General features: G+C 39.9%; 1 pseudogene; it reads left to right on the top strand.

Moving 5' to 3' along the window:
- Window positions 1-3,180: 3,180 nt before the first annotated feature.
- On the top strand, window positions 3,181-3,299 carry LOC145411289 (5S ribosomal RNA; annotated as a pseudogene).
- The last annotated feature ends 15,111 nt before the right edge of the window (window positions 3,300-18,410 follow it).

Genomic DNA, 18,410 nt, shown 5'->3' with positions numbered 1-18,410 from the left:
TCACTGCAAGCAGAGTTAGCTAGACCTTTCAACTCAGGGTCAGCAACCTGCAGCTCAACCAACTCTTGACGAGACAAATTATCAACACTACGGGGTACTGCCTCATCTGGTGAGTGGTCCAAATTAGCAAGAAAAGTGTCAGCTAGGATAACATCATCATCATCATTATCCTCTAAATCACCAGTAACTTTCGACTTAGCCCTAGTGACAGCACATGCAGGGAACACATCAGGGACATCTCAATCCTGGGACGCAGCCACTGGCTCACTAGACAACTGAGTAGCTGGACACACTTGACTTCCACCAATATCATTTCCAAGTAAGAAAGTTACACCTGACATTGGGAGTGTCTCAACCAACCCAACCATAACGGAACCATTAGCAAAACCAGACTCTAAATTCACTCTGCACAGAGGGACAGAGAAGTAATTAATCCCTACACCTTGTAAGATTACAGTTTCATCAGAGGAATTAACATTAGAGCCTAGAACACTGGTCAGCATAAGGGATTGGCAAGCACCTGTATCACGATATATTTTAACTGATTTCCTGTCATTATTGTCCAGAGGACTGACAAAACCATCAGACAGGAAATTAGCACATGAACTCTTGAGAGTGTCACCCACGTTACTGCTCAAAAGAGGAGCTTCATTATGAGAATTTAAGTTACCCCTCAAAGCAGGTTCAGTTAACTCAGTTAAGGAATTCTGGGAACTCTCAAGGGTGGACACTAAACCAATTGACTGAATATTTAAAGACTCCTTTTTGTTCACATCACGCTGTCTCCTGAAACATTTCTCTGTAGTATGACCAAGCTTACTACAAGAAGTACATTTATTTTTCTGAAATCTAGAGGTGAAGCTGGTATTTACTTCCTGAGAAACATCATCTTTATTCTCTTTCCTGTTACCTGTACTCTGAGTAGAGGCAACGTACTTACTCTCAGCTTTCCCCTTTTCTTTAGAATATCTCTTGTGAGTGGGAACATATTCATCAGCTAAAACTGCAGCATCAGACAAATTATCTATTCTTTTCTCATCAAGATATAGGCTTAGCTCTTTACTAATACACCTTTTGAAGTCCTCCAGCAAAATCATCTGCTTAAATTTACCAAAATGAGAATCCACATTATTAGAATTTAACCACTGCTCTAACAGATCTTCTTTGATTTTTGCATACTCAACATGGGATTGCTTATCTTGCTTATAAGTTGTCCTAAATTTTACTCTATAGGCTTCAGGAACAAGCTCGTAGGCCTTAAGAATCAAGCTCTTAACTATATCATAATTATCAGATTGATCCTGAGGCAAAGATGCATAAGTTACTTGAGCTTTACCGGTGAGAACAGTTTGAAGGAGTACTGGCCAATACTTTTTGGGCCAATTAAAACCTGTAGCTACCCTTTCAAACAACTGAAAATACTTTGTTAAATCAGATTCATTAAAAGGAAGGACAAGTTTAACATTTTTAGCCACATCAAAATCATCAGAGCTAGATGATCCAGTTCCACCTTGTTTCATGCGATACTCATGGTCTGCCTGAATCCTAGCAATTTCAACTTGTGCCTCAGCCTCCTTAGCTTTTGCCTGAAATTCAGCCTCCTTAGCACGAGCCTCCTGCAGGGCTAGCTGTAACTTAGCTAATTCAATCTGCGTTTGCTCATTTTGAGGAATTACATTAAACAAGCTTTCATTAATCATGTAAACAATTTGATCTTTAGAATGATGAGAGCGAACAGCAATTCCCAATTGTTGAGCAACAAGCTTAAGTTCATTCTTTGTTCTGTTTTCTACATCACACACTGTTTGCACATTTGACAAAAAATCTTTGGCTTCATCAAGCGTAGTAATAGTAGACATCATGAATAAATCACAGTCACAAAATATCAAGCAATATCCTTATGATAATATCCTGAATATCCTGATAAGAGGTCGCCAAATTTATGTTACGGAACAGCGAAAGATAATGTACACTTTAAGTGAGATTACTGAAAATCACCACTGTCCCGTAAAGTTCCAGGTTTAAAACAAAAGAGTTAGGTAAAATTACAAGTTAAAGTTTAATGCTCAAACTAACAACAAAACATTCAGGACTCATAAGGATAATGTAATGGTAAAAAACAGGTGAAATATATGGTTAACTGCAATAGCCTCTATTAACACGAAATTAGCAAGAGTAAATTTACCTAAGTCAGCCCTGATAAAATGAAAATACACTGGGTAATGCTCAGTTAATGCAAGATAAATTATTACAGATACAAATTATTATGAACAATGGCTAACAATAAGAACCTTACATGAATTACAAAAACCTCACTAGGCCTACAAATTAACAACTTATGCTATACCGTACAAGAAAAAATGCAATAACAGTTATACTCAAATTACACAGCTGCTAGATGGTTGGAGACTTCCTGAGCACTCACAATAATAACAACTGTACAGGGGAGGACAGAGATGTGAACAAAATGAGAAGTAGATCTAAGTGGCAATAATGCAGAGACTGAGCTCATTATATAGGGGCCAGCAGAGCTTGATACAACTTGTAAGAAGGACGTGCAAATGAAGCCATGGGGACAAAGAGTTGACAATCCTGCTCTGAACAACAGAAAGAACGACTTACTCTACTATAACGGTAGAAAGGGGGACTGAGGTAGAACACGCTCGTGATCAAACATGAAGCATACTGTACGTTAGAATTACACAAAGGATGATGAAATCATAGGCTATGTAACAATATATATATGCACGAGTATACTCGTATATACTTCCATTGCAGTCTTCGTTACAAAAGAGGGCCCATGTGATAAAAATGCGCATATTTTATATTTTTCCCAAACTTCATTTGTATCAAAACACTACATATCCTTTCGTTTTTGCAGGCAACGTTTTATTGCAGTAGTTATAAATGATGATGGTAGACAATAAATATACTCTAGAATAAGAGAAGAGTTTATCAGTAATTGCATCTAGACCATGAATAATATACCAAGACCTTTCTGTATAAATATGGTCAGTCTCTGACTGGGTAATAACACATCTGTTGGAGGGCTTGTCTCGCCCTCGAAAAGGGATTGTGCGGTATCACCTGTCTGTTTTATTTTTTTTTTAATACAAATTCTGATTTTAAACATGATTTCCCTCCTCTACTCTCCTTTCTATATGAATCTGAAAGACTAATTATTATTTTGATACCACGTTGAGTACACCACTTCCCGTCCGATCAGCGAAGTTAAGCAACGTTGGGTCTGGTTAGTACTTGGATGGGTGACCGCCTGGGAACACCAGATGCTGTTGGCATCCCTACGTGTCATGTGGGGTTGGTGGAGGATTAGTGCCCCTCCCTGTAAAACAATTAACTCTAAGCCCTTGGCCACCCTGTCTGGGATACATGGCGTCTGGCGATGAATGAATGAAAAAATGGGATTAAAAATGATGCTGATTGTGATGATGATGCTGATGATAATAATGGAGATGATGATGATGATAATGATGATTATATTATTGCTATCTTATGGCAAGAGGACTCATAATACTACGGAGAATTTTAAGGTGCCATTCTCAGCAATAAACAAGTGACAAAGACAGTTACTTTCAGCCCATCTTGCATGCAGCAGGTCAACCTCTGGAACTCTCTCTCCCTTAGTCTTTTATTCCCACTTCGTATGAACTCCAGTGTTGAATTAAGTCCCTTCAATCGCTGTATGTCGTTTACAGTTTATTTTTGCTTTGGTCATGTGGACTCATTCTCTTAGTAGTGGAGTGGATAATGGTTGTATCTAACCCCTCCAACACAAACGGTGACATCCGAGGTGAATAACATCATATGGCTGCAGCAAATAATACGATGAAAAATATATAGCTGAAGTGAAAGGATATGTGCCCAACCAGTACGAAATGAACAGATCATTATTCCGGTCCACCATTAGATTCCTTTTCGTTTTATAAAAATCACTTCTAAGCTCAGTAAAATACGGATTCTTCCTTCTATTGTGCCTCGTTATATGGATATGAATGATACTAAAAATCACAAGCGAACCCAGCGAAGAAAAAAATTAATGATCTATGGAATATATTTTACTGTCTCAGAGGCAGCAGTGATGTCTGTGAGAGGCTACGGAGCCAATTATTTGTTCGTAGAGATTATAATGATGGGGAAGATGACGTATCGCTCATAAGCTCCACCCTGGCGGTGGTGGTCAAGTTAGCATGAAGTTGTCTGAAAAGATGGGAAATCGATGACAGGATGGGGCTGGGAACTGTTTAATAACCAGAATTTCGTGAGCAAAATTCATTTTCCACATGAACACAAACATGTCACCACACAAGTGCTGAATAAGAGATCTCTTAGCTGTATTCTCTATGGACGTCGGTGATTGTGTCTAAGTGGGTATGTGTGAAAGTGAGTGGCACTGAGGACGACTTCTGGGCTTCAGCGAACAGACTGTCAATTCACCGCCCAGAATCGAAGGGTGAAAATGAAAAAAAGTAATAATAATAATAATAATTAAAAAAAAAAAAAAACTGTCCCAAAATTGTATACAACACTGAATATTTTGCACTAGTAATATTCGTACTTTCACTTCATCCTTTGACCACTTCTACCTTCTTCTTTCTTGGCATTTTCCTTCCTTTTGGGCATGGAAGAAAGAAGGCTGCTGGTTGCTTGATGAATGTACTCGTGCGTGATCAAGGAGTGGTGACTGAATGCATGACTGAAGAAGCCGCGTGCATCACAATGGAACTGTACCCTATCTGATTGACCTGTGCAGCTGAAATGTATGAGGCAAGTAGGGTGTGTTTGAATCGCGGCTGCTGATTGGTAGCCGATGATTTAAATCTTCATTTCTTCTTAGTTTATCACACATATATTTATATTTTTAAACTGTCTCCAGCGCAAGGAGACAGATTAAATGTGAAATAATATACGAAGCTAAAGAGGTCAAAATTAGCTTTAAAAGTTTACTGTTATCAAAGAAAATTAAACTTGATTATAAAGTTTTATAAAACGATGGGTGATGTTTGAAGCAAATTATCCACCCACGACCTACACCCACGTCCGCATGTTGTACTGCATCCACCCACTGTGTACACCTACGTCCGCATGTTGCACTGTAATGTCCACCCTCGGTGTACACCTGCGTCTGCAAGTTGCACTGCAGTACAATACATGAATGCATTTACTTCAATGACATCACGGACGGCCAATCAGCAGCCGCGAAAAAAAATACACCGTACTTGCCGCATACATCTCAGGTGCACAGGTCAATCAAATAGACTATAGTGATTCTGAACATGGTCGCCGGTGACATTCCAGCTGCACTCTTTTACCCTTTGCACTCTTTTACCCATTATACTATTGTTAAATTATTTTTATTACAGAACTTCAAGGAAGACACTGTCACAGTATAAAGTTGTATTATGCTTATTTGATGAAAAGTCGGCATTGTTAACCCACACGCCTTCCGTTTTCTACGCGAGTGATAAGCTGAATAAGAGAGCCTGCGGTGAAAATGGACGTGGCTGAAATGACAAAGTATGACAGCTACAAGGACCGTATCATAAGGGACCGGATCAAAGAGGGTAACTAATGGGCGTATGAGTAACTGAACACTAAAAAATAAAAACTATACCACAATACTTGACCATGAATTTAAAATAAAAAAAAAATGAACGGAATGAGTTAGAAACGAAACTGGTGCAAAAACGCACTAAACTAAATAAAATGAATATCAGATTAAAACAAAAGTGAAAGCAGAGGAAACATAGAAACACTGTATATCAAATCTTTCAATCCGGTGCCATAGTTTTCTTCTTTTCTTTTACTCATCCTTTCTTTCGTTCTTTCATTCATTCTTTTTTTATTGGATGGATTGAAAAGCAAATTCTACCTATCCACTTGATTTTATTCGCTTGACGGGAAGGTTCTTATTGTGAAAGGGTAAATACACACTCTATATAACTTTACTTGTGTCACTGTCTCCTGAGCTGACTAAAAATCGTCGGGGGTTTGCAAGAAATAAAGAAAAGATATCGTGCTTAGGGTGGTAATAAAAAGTAGAAAATAGAATATTAAACAAACATGAAACCCAATAAGAACGTTTTAGTCAGGAGGGAGAGAAAAGGTGAAGGACAAAACATTAACATTTAAATTCATTGTCTTTCACTTTAGGAAGAAAAATAATAAAAATCTAACATCGTCAAAGGTAAGAAACCTTTGACATGACAGATATGTTATAAAATAAAAGAAAGAGAGAGAGAGAGAGAGAGAGAGAGAGAGAGAGAGAGAGAGAGAGAGAGAGAGAGAGAGAGAGAGTATCCCTGTTTCCATCTGTCCTTGTTTCGTTATTGACTAAGCAACATCATTACCACAAGTCATATCATCATCATTATCACCATCATTACCACAAGAATTAGACCACAAGTGTCTAATGCCCTTATCCTTCCCAGACGTACAATATAGTCCCCCTCAGATACACCAATATTTTCCTTCTGCTAATCCATTAACCCAGAGGGACGTTACCTCCACCGTAATTTTACCCGCTGTAGAAGATTTTATTCAGTGCAGAAGAGACTTGCGGCAGAGACTTGCAGGAGAGACTTGCAGAAGAGTCATGCAGAAGAGACTTGCAGAGGAGACTTGCAGAAGACACTTGCAGGAGTGACTTGCAGGAGAGACTTGCAGGAGAGACTTGCAGAAGAGACTTGCAGAAGAGACTTGCGGGAGAGACTTGCAGGAGTGACTTGTAGGAGAGACCTGCAGGAGAGACTTGCAGGAGAGACTTGCAGGAGACACTTGCCGGAGAGAGTTTTCAAAATGGGAGAGTACGGTAAGATTCAGCCTTCATTAATCTTTCCACGGGTACAAATTAGAGATGTCTGCTCTTGGTGGCAATGATATAACCAGCAGAGGAGTGCCTAAACTCTCCCTATCCACGAAAGGAGGATGGTGGACTGTAAAAGAAGGGTCAACGCAGACTACAGTTCAGTGTATTCTCTGTTGTATATAAGTCAGGGGACAGAACAACAACAACTTCTTCACTTGTATCGGGCTCTTCTATGCTGAATAAAATGTTATGTGGCCAGAGTTAATTAAAGTTTCTACCAGATTATACCACACCTGTCATCATCATATTGACCATCATAGTCAGCATCATCATCTTCATCACCAAAAATTTAGCCAGAAACATTCTAAGCCTTTTTTTTGCCCACATGCAAATTATTTCCAACACACACACACACACACACACACACACACACACACACACACACACACACACACACACACACACACACACACACACACACACACACTTTTTCCTCTCACCAATCATTCCTGCTCTGATATGTGTGGAAATGATGTCAGAATTGTCAGTGTGTTGTGGTGACGCGGAATATGGATCGCATGGCGTGTGAACTGGAGACATATATTTCGGGTAACACGATAATAAGGGATGGGAGCGTGGATGAATGTGTGGATGCTCTGTAATTAGAATAGGCATCCATTTACCTGATGGGATTGGGCCACTACCACAATATGAATATTAGCTCGTTGGGCTATGGCATTCAAAAACGCATCGTTATGAAGTAAGGATGTGCCTCTCTGGTTACAAAGCAAATTAGCGTTGAAAACACTGGCCATAGAATGAAAGGGGTTAGAGATATCTCTGTCAGGTCCAAGTAAACTTCCTGCAATTTTCCTACTCTTCTGCTCTCCTGTGCCTGTTTCAGCATCCCTCCCAACTCATGTAGGCTAAGCTGAAATTTCTTATGTTTATGGGATCCGTGGTAATGAATTCTATGGCCAATTCCTCCAATTAGGCAAGTCTCTTCATAAACGCTATTTATAATTTATTAAGTTAAAAAGATCTGTCCAAAATTAATATAGAATGTGCAGAGATAATAGGGATAAAATGGTAATCGTCATCGGTGTGGGGAGTTAAGATAATGATGACCATGATCATCACAGGCAGTAGGAATGGAGGTAAATGGAGGAAGAGAAGAGGCTCAGGATGAGAGATTGTATAAAGTGACAGTGGGCTCTCAGCAGATGTGCTTTAAAACTGAATATTTCACCTGAAGCAGGGACATCGCTTTCATCAACTTTATACATATTTTTCTAAGTATTTGTCTTTACTGTTGGCCCTCCCCCCCCTCCCCTCTATTTCTCTCTCTCTCTCTCTCTCTCTCATCCCTGCTAAGGATTTTATGACGTACTTTCACCATAAGCATCACTCAAGTGTGTGTGTGTGTGTGTGTGTGAAAGACATTGCGGCTGTTTTGTCTTCTTTAGTAATATTCTACTCGCTTTTGTCTTCATCTTCGTCGTCCTTCTCTTCTTCATCCTCGTCCTCTTCCTCTTTCTCCTCCTTCCTCTGTCCTGTTTCTCTTCCATCTCTTTCTTCTTAGTCTTCTCTTCGTCATCCCCATTTTCCTCCTCTCTTTCCTTCTTCATCTACTGTTGTTTATCCATCTCTTATGTTTTGCTTTTTATTTTCTTGTTCTCCTTCCATTCATATCTATTCCTGTAACCTGAGAAGTCCCTCCTAAGCGGTATGATATCTCCTGCAGATAGGTAAAATAAACTCATTTTTAATCCAGAGACGAGGGAACCAAAGGCTAGGTTAGACGCCCGCAAAAATTACCTCCCCCCCAAAAAGAAAAATATAATAATAATCATAATAAACGCTAGTTTCAAGATCAGTTCATTTCGAGGTGCCTGGAGAATTACTTTTTTACTTTTTTATTTATTTTTTTTTTAAGTCTGGAATTCACAAGCTGAAAGAAATATGCCTATTTAAGAGACGCCTTGTTGCATACATGATGGATTGGGATTATCGGTTAACTGCTGTAACAGAGTTGGAAAGACAAGTGGTGAAAGTGTGCATAATAAATCGTCATCCTAGTGAAAGTATTGATTTGTATGAAGAACACTGGCGGTAGTGGCACGAAGACAGACAAAGCCGCTAACAATGGTGTTCATGGTGTCAACAACTAACATTTTGTGCTGACTGAGTACTGAACACAGTGAATGGTGTTTTCATTAGAACAAAATGACTTCATAACATCTCTTCCTTGGTGATTAATTTTGCACTTCACTATTCAGCATCTTTTTGTGGCCCTATGGAAACGGCGACCGTACTGAAAAGATACAAAGAACATAGACAGAGATATTAAAGTGCAACAGGCGAAATAAACCACTGAAGAATATGTGGTACGAATCCCGCTATGCCATAAATACGCTCCAAAGAGCTAGTGAGTGATAATACTCGTACTCATGGTGTTATGTAATGGCACTTGTTAGTATTGGAGTGACGCTTGCATCGGCAGGCTGCAATAAAGAAAAAAATTCAGCTCGGTAATGGTAATTTTTAAGTTGATTATTCTGTTTCAGTATGATTACTTCTCCCATTTTATATTTTGAGCGAGCGGGAGATGGGATCTAACTAAAATCCGGTCAACAACAGAATTGTGTTTTCTCTAGCTACTGCAGACCTTAAATCATCGTAAAGCCGATGAATAAAGAACAACTGTTACTGACGTGAATTCTGGAAATACGGTATACATATTGCAAACAAAAGCCAAACTGCGCACCAGAACTGTGCTATCTGGGAAGTTATTAAGCTACAGTGGATCTACTTACATCGCTAGGTAGTTTGTGAAAAAGTAATGTGTTACGAAAGTTACATAAGCAACCAAATAGCTAAAAAATAAATGCAAACAAAAGCGCAAGATTCGGCAACGAAATTGATTTTTTCCAGAAATTATTAAATGTATAGCGGATCAATGCATAGAGCTGAAAAGCTTATGTAAATAAAAGTTTAACGTCTGAGGCTTCTTAATATTCGTCGCAGACTGTTGAAAAAAAAAAAAAAATCAGATTAAGCACCAAAACTTAGTTATCTCGGAGACTATTAAAGCTATAGCTGATCTACGCAACCGTTGGGACGGTGTAACCCAAGCGGATGAAATTATTACCCCGTCCCTGAAAAAAAAAATAAAAATAAAATAAAATGAGCATAACTGACCACCAGAACTGCATTATCTTGGAAATCACTGAAGATCCAGCAGACCGACGTAGATCATAAAATTTTGAAAGTTTACAAACACGTAATATGTGTTACGTAAGTGGCTATACACAAAATAATATCCAACAAATGGGTTGCCACATTTCTTCTTTCAGCTAAAATAGCAATTGCATGTTTCCTCTTTTAAACACGTATCGCACTTTCAAGCTTGGACGCCTGCGGGCTTAACAGATCCTAGCAACAGGTGATTTAGACAAATTAAGGGTAGATCTCTCTTGTGGGGAGTTAGTAATTCAGGCAGATGAAATAGGTTAAGTGCAGAATGTGAGACAGCTTAATGGCGTCCGATTCAATAAAATGCGAAAGTGAAAGCGTGTTGCTGGTACGATGGGCTGTATAAAGAACACAGGGAGAGTTTCAGCGTTGTTGTTTAGTGTTCGGGCAAGAGTATATTTAATTGCAGGCGAGTATATAAATAGACACTAACTATTTCAGGAACTTACTACAGTTGACGGAATGAAATTGTCTGGGTGTTGGTTGATAGACACATGGACCGATTGACAGATAAACAGAGACAGATACACAGACCACTAAGCAGATTAATATATTGATCGAAGGATAAATACGGAGAGAGAGAGAGAGAGAGAGAGAGAGAGAGAGAGAGACTTCAACACAGGTATGTAGAATGATCGATAGGATTTTATTGACTGACAGAAAGATAGACAGATAGATATAGATAGTCTGCCTGATTCAAAGATAAATAGACAGATAAACAGATAGACAGACAGACACAGAGGTAGGTATATAGACTGATAGATAAATAGATACTGTAGACAGAATGACTGACAGAAGATATGGATTGGCTGATAGACCGACAGAAAGACAAAGACTGATAGACTGACAAAGAGAGTTAGAAACAGATAGACTGGTTGACAGATAAATAGATAGCTGGACAGACAGACATATAGATATAGATAGGTTAATAAATATCTCCACAGACAGATTGATGGACAGGTAGAGATATACAGGTAGAGAGACAGACAGGCAAATAAATATCGTTTCTTCCACTACTGTCACAACTATCATGACTACCACCATCACCACCATTGCATATTCTTAACCAGACAGTACATCATCAGTAAAAATATCCCATTAATACATCAGTCCTACTTAAGCGCATCACCAGTCTCTGAATCCGCCTACATATTACTTTTTTATATTATCCTGCATTCCCCCCTCCTCTCTCTCTCTCTCTCTCTCTCTCTCTCTCTCTCTCTCTCTCTCTCTCTCTCTCCTTGCTTCAGTTCACCTCCAGCCTCCCACAGCGCCGAAGGTAGCGCCGTTCGGTAATTGCTGCCTTATGAAAATTCCTCTGCTGAATATAGTTGTGAGGCGACAGTATGGAGATGAGAGGGTGCTAATAAATAACATGACCCTCACCCTACAACCAGCGTGAGGGAGGAAGATTTGGCCTGGCATTGAGATCTTGGCTGTGGATCGATTACACCTAAAAATCGAAATACTTCATCCTAGTTTCATCATTAACTCTTCCGCAAGATTTGCTCCAGATCGGATGAAAATTATTCAGACTGATCCTGCTATGTGCTCTAGACCTTTGACTTATCCCACTGACCTCGACCTTTGATTGTTTTTCAAATCGATTCTCTCCATTCTGGCCTTAGCCTGAACCTATATGGCAAGTTTAGCCTAACTAGGATAATAACTGCTTAAGGTGATCTTGCCATGTGATTTAGACATTTGACTGTTTGCTCTCAAGCTGGAAGTCTTTCGCTATTGCTTCACCCTCACCCCATAAACTAAGTTTGCTCTTAATTGAATAAAACCTATTTCAGTTGACTGCTGGGTGAAAACGTTACATAGCCCTGTAACCCTGACCTTTTACCTATTGCTGTTTTTTAATCAGGATTTTAGGAATTGATTGACCCTTCACACACACACAGACACACACACACACACACACACACACACACACACACACACACACACACACACACACACACACACACACACACACACACACACACACACACACACACCACACAAGACACACACACACACAGGCTGAGTATAGCAATAATTATCTTGTTCCTGTCATTGTGCGTAGGGGTAATGACATAGTTAGAACTTCCATCGCTGCCAGAATCAGTGGAAACCTTTATTGCCACATACGATGAAAGGCAACTCCTTAATTAAATAAAATTGCCCGATTGTACCTGGTATAATATTAGTTGAGATTTGGATCTTCAGTATTTCTCTATTTTCTCTTAGGCAAGCTCATCTCACGTGTATCATCCAAAACCCTTTATCTCTCTCTGTCTGTCTGTCTATCTGTCTGTCTGTCTGTCTGTCTGTCTCTCCACACACACTAACCTGAAGCTTTTACCTATTCTCGACACTTTTCACCACTTCTGCCACACCCCAAAAACCTCACCAAAAATAAAAGAAAACGAGGGGAAAATAGAATACAAGAAAGTCGTAATTTATGAAGTTACAGACCTCCAGTGTTCGACTGAGTAGCGCATGTGTCTATTCCTCTGGATCAGTGCTTAATACAAACAGGAGGATGACATTGAAGAGTGTGCATTAGTATGTCCTTTCATGTGTATACAAATGTTTGCACTTGTCGAGGTTTCACTGATGACAGACACTCTCCCACCCACAAACACATTGACTGCAACACAGTTTCCACATGCACTCCCACCTAGTACGCCTACATCAAAGGCGTTTGACACCTACCCTCGTGTTTGAAGCACTGGTGGTGGCAGGTACCTTCTGCAATGAGAGAAAGTGGTGCTCCTCGGCCCTATGGATCAGCTGCGATTCAAGACCCTTCAATGACTTCCTTAGGCCTACATTACACACTTTTACTAATACATAATACATTGCAGATGTTAGGGGTTGCCGAGGTACTAGCACGAGTATTGGGCGTTACCTCAGTAAAACATTATGCATGTGCATACTGGCATTGCCTGGGACCTTGGATGGCCACTTCCCCTGTGGGAGTAGATCTCTGGGTTCCCATTTTACTCAGTGAACCTATCTATGTTTATCCTTTCGCCCATTTCCCTAGGGATATATTTCTCATGGACCTATCCCTACCATGAACCTACTATCGTACAACCCACCCAACAATCACCCTTGCCCATTGACCCTGCCCACCCCACGTATCCGTCCCCCATCCACCCCACTGTAACTAATAATAAATATGGTTGTTGTAGTAGAAGTAAAAACCAAGTCGGTAATTGGCTACTCTGTTTTTACTATATTGAACTGATTATTTCTATTTGTTTCTAATCTTAGCCAAAGGGGGCGCCACTTTAGCGACTTTAAGGGATACATCTTAATTCCTTGTAAAAAGGTACACCTGTTTGAGTTGTCTAGGTTGTTCTATATGTATCTCCTACCATTCCCATCGAGGAAAGACAGACAAACTTTCTCATCACTCACTCTCTCTCTCTCTCTCTCTCTTCGTATTTATCTGTCTTTCTATCCATATCTGTAACTATATCTATCCGTCTATCTATCTATCTATCTATCTGCGTACGTGCATGTGTGTGTGTGTGTGTGTGTGTGTGTGTGTGTGTGTGTGTGTAGATTAATCAGTCTGAATACCCTTCATTAGTTCCAGTCATGTGATTCATCAAGCCTGCCCTGCCAGCGCCACTCCCCCGGCCTGCTTCACTCCTAAGCTCCGAAGGCTCAGAACAGCATCGTCAGACGCACTGAAAATATGTTTTTCCAGTCTGGACTAACAGAGGGACACTAAGAAAATCCACCTTTTTGCAATTATAGGAACACATCGTAAAGTTTTGGCAATTGTAATATACACCATTAAATTTAGTTTCAATTTTGTCGTGTGAATCAACAATCAGCCTGCTTAACCTTCACCAGTTCCGATTATATAAATCATCAATTAGTCTTATGTTCTCTAAGCCCGACCCTCAAATTAACACACGACTTTCTGCTTGCCCTGCCTGCGCCACTCGACCGGCCTGCTCCTCTCTGGCTCTCCGAAATGAGTCTTTAAAGAACTGAAAAACATGTAGTTCCAATTTGGACCAGTGAATGGATACTAAGGAAATCCACGTTTTTGCAATTTTAGCAACATTTCACAAAATTTTAGCAACTGTAATGTAGAAATTTATGTTCTCTGTAAAAAGAAAAGAAAACTTTTTGAGCTGTTCAGAGTGTTCAGTATGCATCGAATTTCATAGAGGACAGACAAACATTCTCTCTTATATCTATCTATCTGTTTATCTATCTGTGTATCTATTTATCTATCTACCTCTCTATCTATAGGCTATATATGCCGTAAATAGGGAGAGCTGGAGCTCCCGTTTCACCAGCCCTCAAGACTTGATCCTGACCATCTCCCTTTGCTGAACATTTTCAGTGCATTCATTTACACAGAGAGTACAGTAGGCCAGCATGCTCTCTTAATACCTCTACCTTCAACTGGCTACACCACACTACATGCGCATAACATATCACATCTTCTGTTCATTCTCTTTAGCAATGGCCGCTGCAATGTTAATATCAAATGAGGTGATACCTCGAATTGCCACCACCGGCAGGGTAGGGCTGGCGGCACAAGGTCCTCCAGGTCGCGATTAAGCGACTGTGCCGGCAGTGATTATTGCAATTTCCAATAATGCTCGTCAGCGGAGAAGTGAAAGTGCGGCCTTATTCTTCACCAACATCCGCGGCCTTAGCACAAATTTAAACTCAGTTCAATTTTTCTTTCACTCCATATCCCCTTGGGCCCTTTTCCTCACAGAACCACAAATCTCACCCTCTAACGATGTATCCCTAATTTGTTTTCCTAGTTACCATCTCCTCACAAACTTCCGTAACAAGGGCGGCACCTGCTGTTATATCAGATCCCAATATGCAGTTGACACTATTTTAAACTTCACTTCATCCAGTTTTGGTTGCTCATTGTATAAACTAAATTGTCAAAATATTTCCAAATTTATCTGTGTAGTCTATCACTCCTCCACTGTTTCTTCGGAACCCAGTGTATTTGATTCCATATCCACACAGTTGAGTAACCTTAACCTTGTCCTTAGCACCGATATTACCATATTCGTTGATTTTAATGTACCTAATGTTGAATGGTTATTGCATTCTACCAGGACTGACGACGCTGGTCTAGAGTGCGAGCTGTTTGCAGAATCATTTAATCTCACCCCGCTGGCAAAACAACCAACCAGAATACCTGATAGTCCAGACCATAATGCCCATCTCTTGGATTTATTCTTGACAAATAATCCAGATCAATAAAGGATAGAAGTAATGTCACCATTTGGATCCTCTGACCACAGTCTCATCAAAGCCTCATTAGTTAACCCCCCACACCTCCCCGTTCTAAACCTGTCAGGGTGACCCGATGGCACTTTGATAGGGCAAACTTGGATGGATTTAAAAATTATCTTGCTGACATTCCATGGCAGTCTTTCATCTCTAGTGATCCCAGTTCTACCCAGTTCCACATCTGCAACTAGCTGATATGGATTTATTTATACCAAGTCAACAGTTCACTAAAAGATCGAACTCTCCAAATTGGTTTGATGGCAACTGTGCCAGAGCAACGGCCCAGAAGTCATTAGCATATAGCTCTTACTGAATATCAAAAACATCTGAATCACTCTATCAATTTAAAATTGCTAGAAATCATGCTAAAGCTGTAATAAATCTAGCCAAATCAAACTTTCTTCAAAAGTAAACATCAAAACTACTTAACATCCCTAATGACAATAGAATATTCTGGTCAGCTCATAACTCTTTCAATAACAACTTTAACAAGTAATCATCCATTCCTCCACTGAAATCTTCAGATGGCAATATTACAAATGACTCGCGTGGGAAAGCAGATATTTTTGCCAGTACATTTGCCAGAAATTCTACTATAGAGGACGCCAGCCAGAACGCCCCAGTACTAGAACTTGACTCTCCCGAAAATTACCCCACTTAAAATACAGGCAAGATACGTAAAATCCATCCTAGACAATTTACCTACCAACAAAGCTCCAGGCCCAGATGGAATTCCGCCAATTGTTTTGAATAAGTGTTCCCCTGAACTTGCGTCTTTTCTAGCTAAATTATTCAGACGATGTATACGTACTTCTTCATTCCTAAATTCTTGGAAAGAAGCCAATATCCACCCAATTCCGAAGAAAGGAAGTTCCTCTGACCCCTTTGATTACAGACCAATAGCTGTCACATCATCCCTTGGTGAGGTATTTCAAACTTTAATTAATAAGCACATTGTTAAACATCTTGAATCCAACAACTTAATTAGTTATAGACAATATGGTTCTCGCCACAAAAGATTCACCATGGACATACTCAATCTCCTAACTCATATCATTCATCAGTTAATTGACCTACATGGAGAAACTCATGCAGTAGCCCTTGATATTTCTAAAGATTTCGACAGAGTATGGCACCGTTCCCTGCTGTCCAAACTCCCTTGCTATGGACTAACTTCCATTGTTCCTTTGATTTCCTCATTCCTCAGTGACAGGAAAATAAGAGTAAAAGTAGATGATGTATATTCCAATTTCCACTTAATTAACACCGACGTGCCGCAGGGATCACTTCTGGCGCCAACCCTGTTCCTGTTTCATATTAATGATCTCTTATTTGTCACGCACAATCCCATCCACTCCTATGCAGATGAGTCAACAGTACATAGTTCATTCACACTCAGACACCCATTTGCAAAGTCTAATATTTCTACCTCTCAACTTAGTACAGCCATCTCCATAAATCAAGACCTATCTACGATCAGTGAATGGGGACAAAACAACCTTGTCTCATTTAATGCTAGTAAAACTAAATATATACAATTTACTAAGAGACAGATATTGCCAGATTCGTATATTACCTTCAGTGCTACTAATAATCCCATCTCCAAAAGTATTGAAATTCTTTGCGTCTCACTTAACAATGCTCTCAGCTGGACCTCTCATGTTAGATCACTTGCTAAAACCGCCTCAAAGAAACTTGGATTATTGTACAGAGTCCGTAACTTCTTCACTGATGAGCAGTTAGCTATAATTTATAAGTCATGTGGGCTCTCAGCCTGAATATTGCTCACCCTTGTGGAATGGATGTGGAGATGTTTCATTGAAACAACTAGACAAAATTCAGAACAAAGTTGTTAGAATTATTAACAAGCCTGCCGTTATAAATAAACTACCTCAAATAGAAGTAAGAAGGAATGTTGCCTCCCTTGCATTATTTTACGGGTATTTTTATGGCAAATGCTCAGACGAAATTGCGTCCATGGTGCCACCTCTCCACGCATTCCCTCGTGCTACATGGGCATCTGGTTGCACTCATGACTGGAATGTCACTCAGCCATATTGCAGAACTTCTGCCTGTTAGAATTCTTTCATTCCCCGAACTGCATCACTTTGGAACTCGCTTCCCCAGATTTGTTTCCCTCCAAACTTCAATGTACAGCTGTTCAAGTCTAACTCTTACAGTTAATATATAAACAGAGAACACCAGTAATCTGGTGTATGGATTATTTTTTTGTATTCATTTGTTTTTCCTTCCTTTGTTCTGTTATTTAAATATATATATATATATATATATATATATATATATATATATATATATATATATATATATATATATATATATATATATATATGGAGCCTCTGTGGTACAATGGTAGAGTCTGCGTTTCATACACTGGTGAGCCAGGGTTTGCACCCCTCCCAGGGTAATAAACTTTGGGAGTGTTCACCCGGCCACGTACTGCATTGGCGGACACAAGGGGTGCTGTGGTTGAACCAGTGTCGCATACTATAAAGTATGCTTGCACCCAGTAGTCTTGCGCGGGCCGATTACACTTGATTTACAGACTACACACACATCAAAAACCACTCCAACACTACAATTACACTTACCAGCACTTCTTACGCTACACACAATCTCTTCTAGACAGCCTAAGCCACTTGGTAGAGATGCATTGGCTGTATCATCCCGACTTCGGTCCTGCAGTGGATACTCACACGGCTGATGATGATGATGATGATGATGATGAATATATATATATATATATATATATATATACACAAGAGCCACATAGTGTGTTTGTTTGTACTTCAATCACGCCCAAACCAAGGGCCAGAGACCCTAAATCCCATACATATTCTGAATCAGGGTGACCGAACGATGGTTTTGGGGGGGTCTTTATTCAGATCTAGGTCATTTGAGGTCACTGGTAGAGTGTTCGCCTTTTTGGCCCGGGCAGCGCCGGGTACCCGTGCAGCCCAGTTATTGGCATGGAGACTCACATGGCCTCACGTTCGGACACAGACTATGTGAGTTTGACCTCCGAGGCCAT

The sequence above is a fragment of the Coenobita brevimanus genome, chromosome 88, assembly GCF_032717465.1.
Source record: "Coenobita brevimanus isolate Jiangsu-jjx chromosome 88, ASM3271746v2, whole genome shotgun sequence".
In the NCBI taxonomy this organism is placed as follows: domain Eukaryota; kingdom Metazoa; phylum Arthropoda; class Malacostraca; order Decapoda; family Coenobitidae; genus Coenobita; species Coenobita brevimanus.
This window is presented reverse-complemented; position numbering and strand designations above follow the sequence as displayed.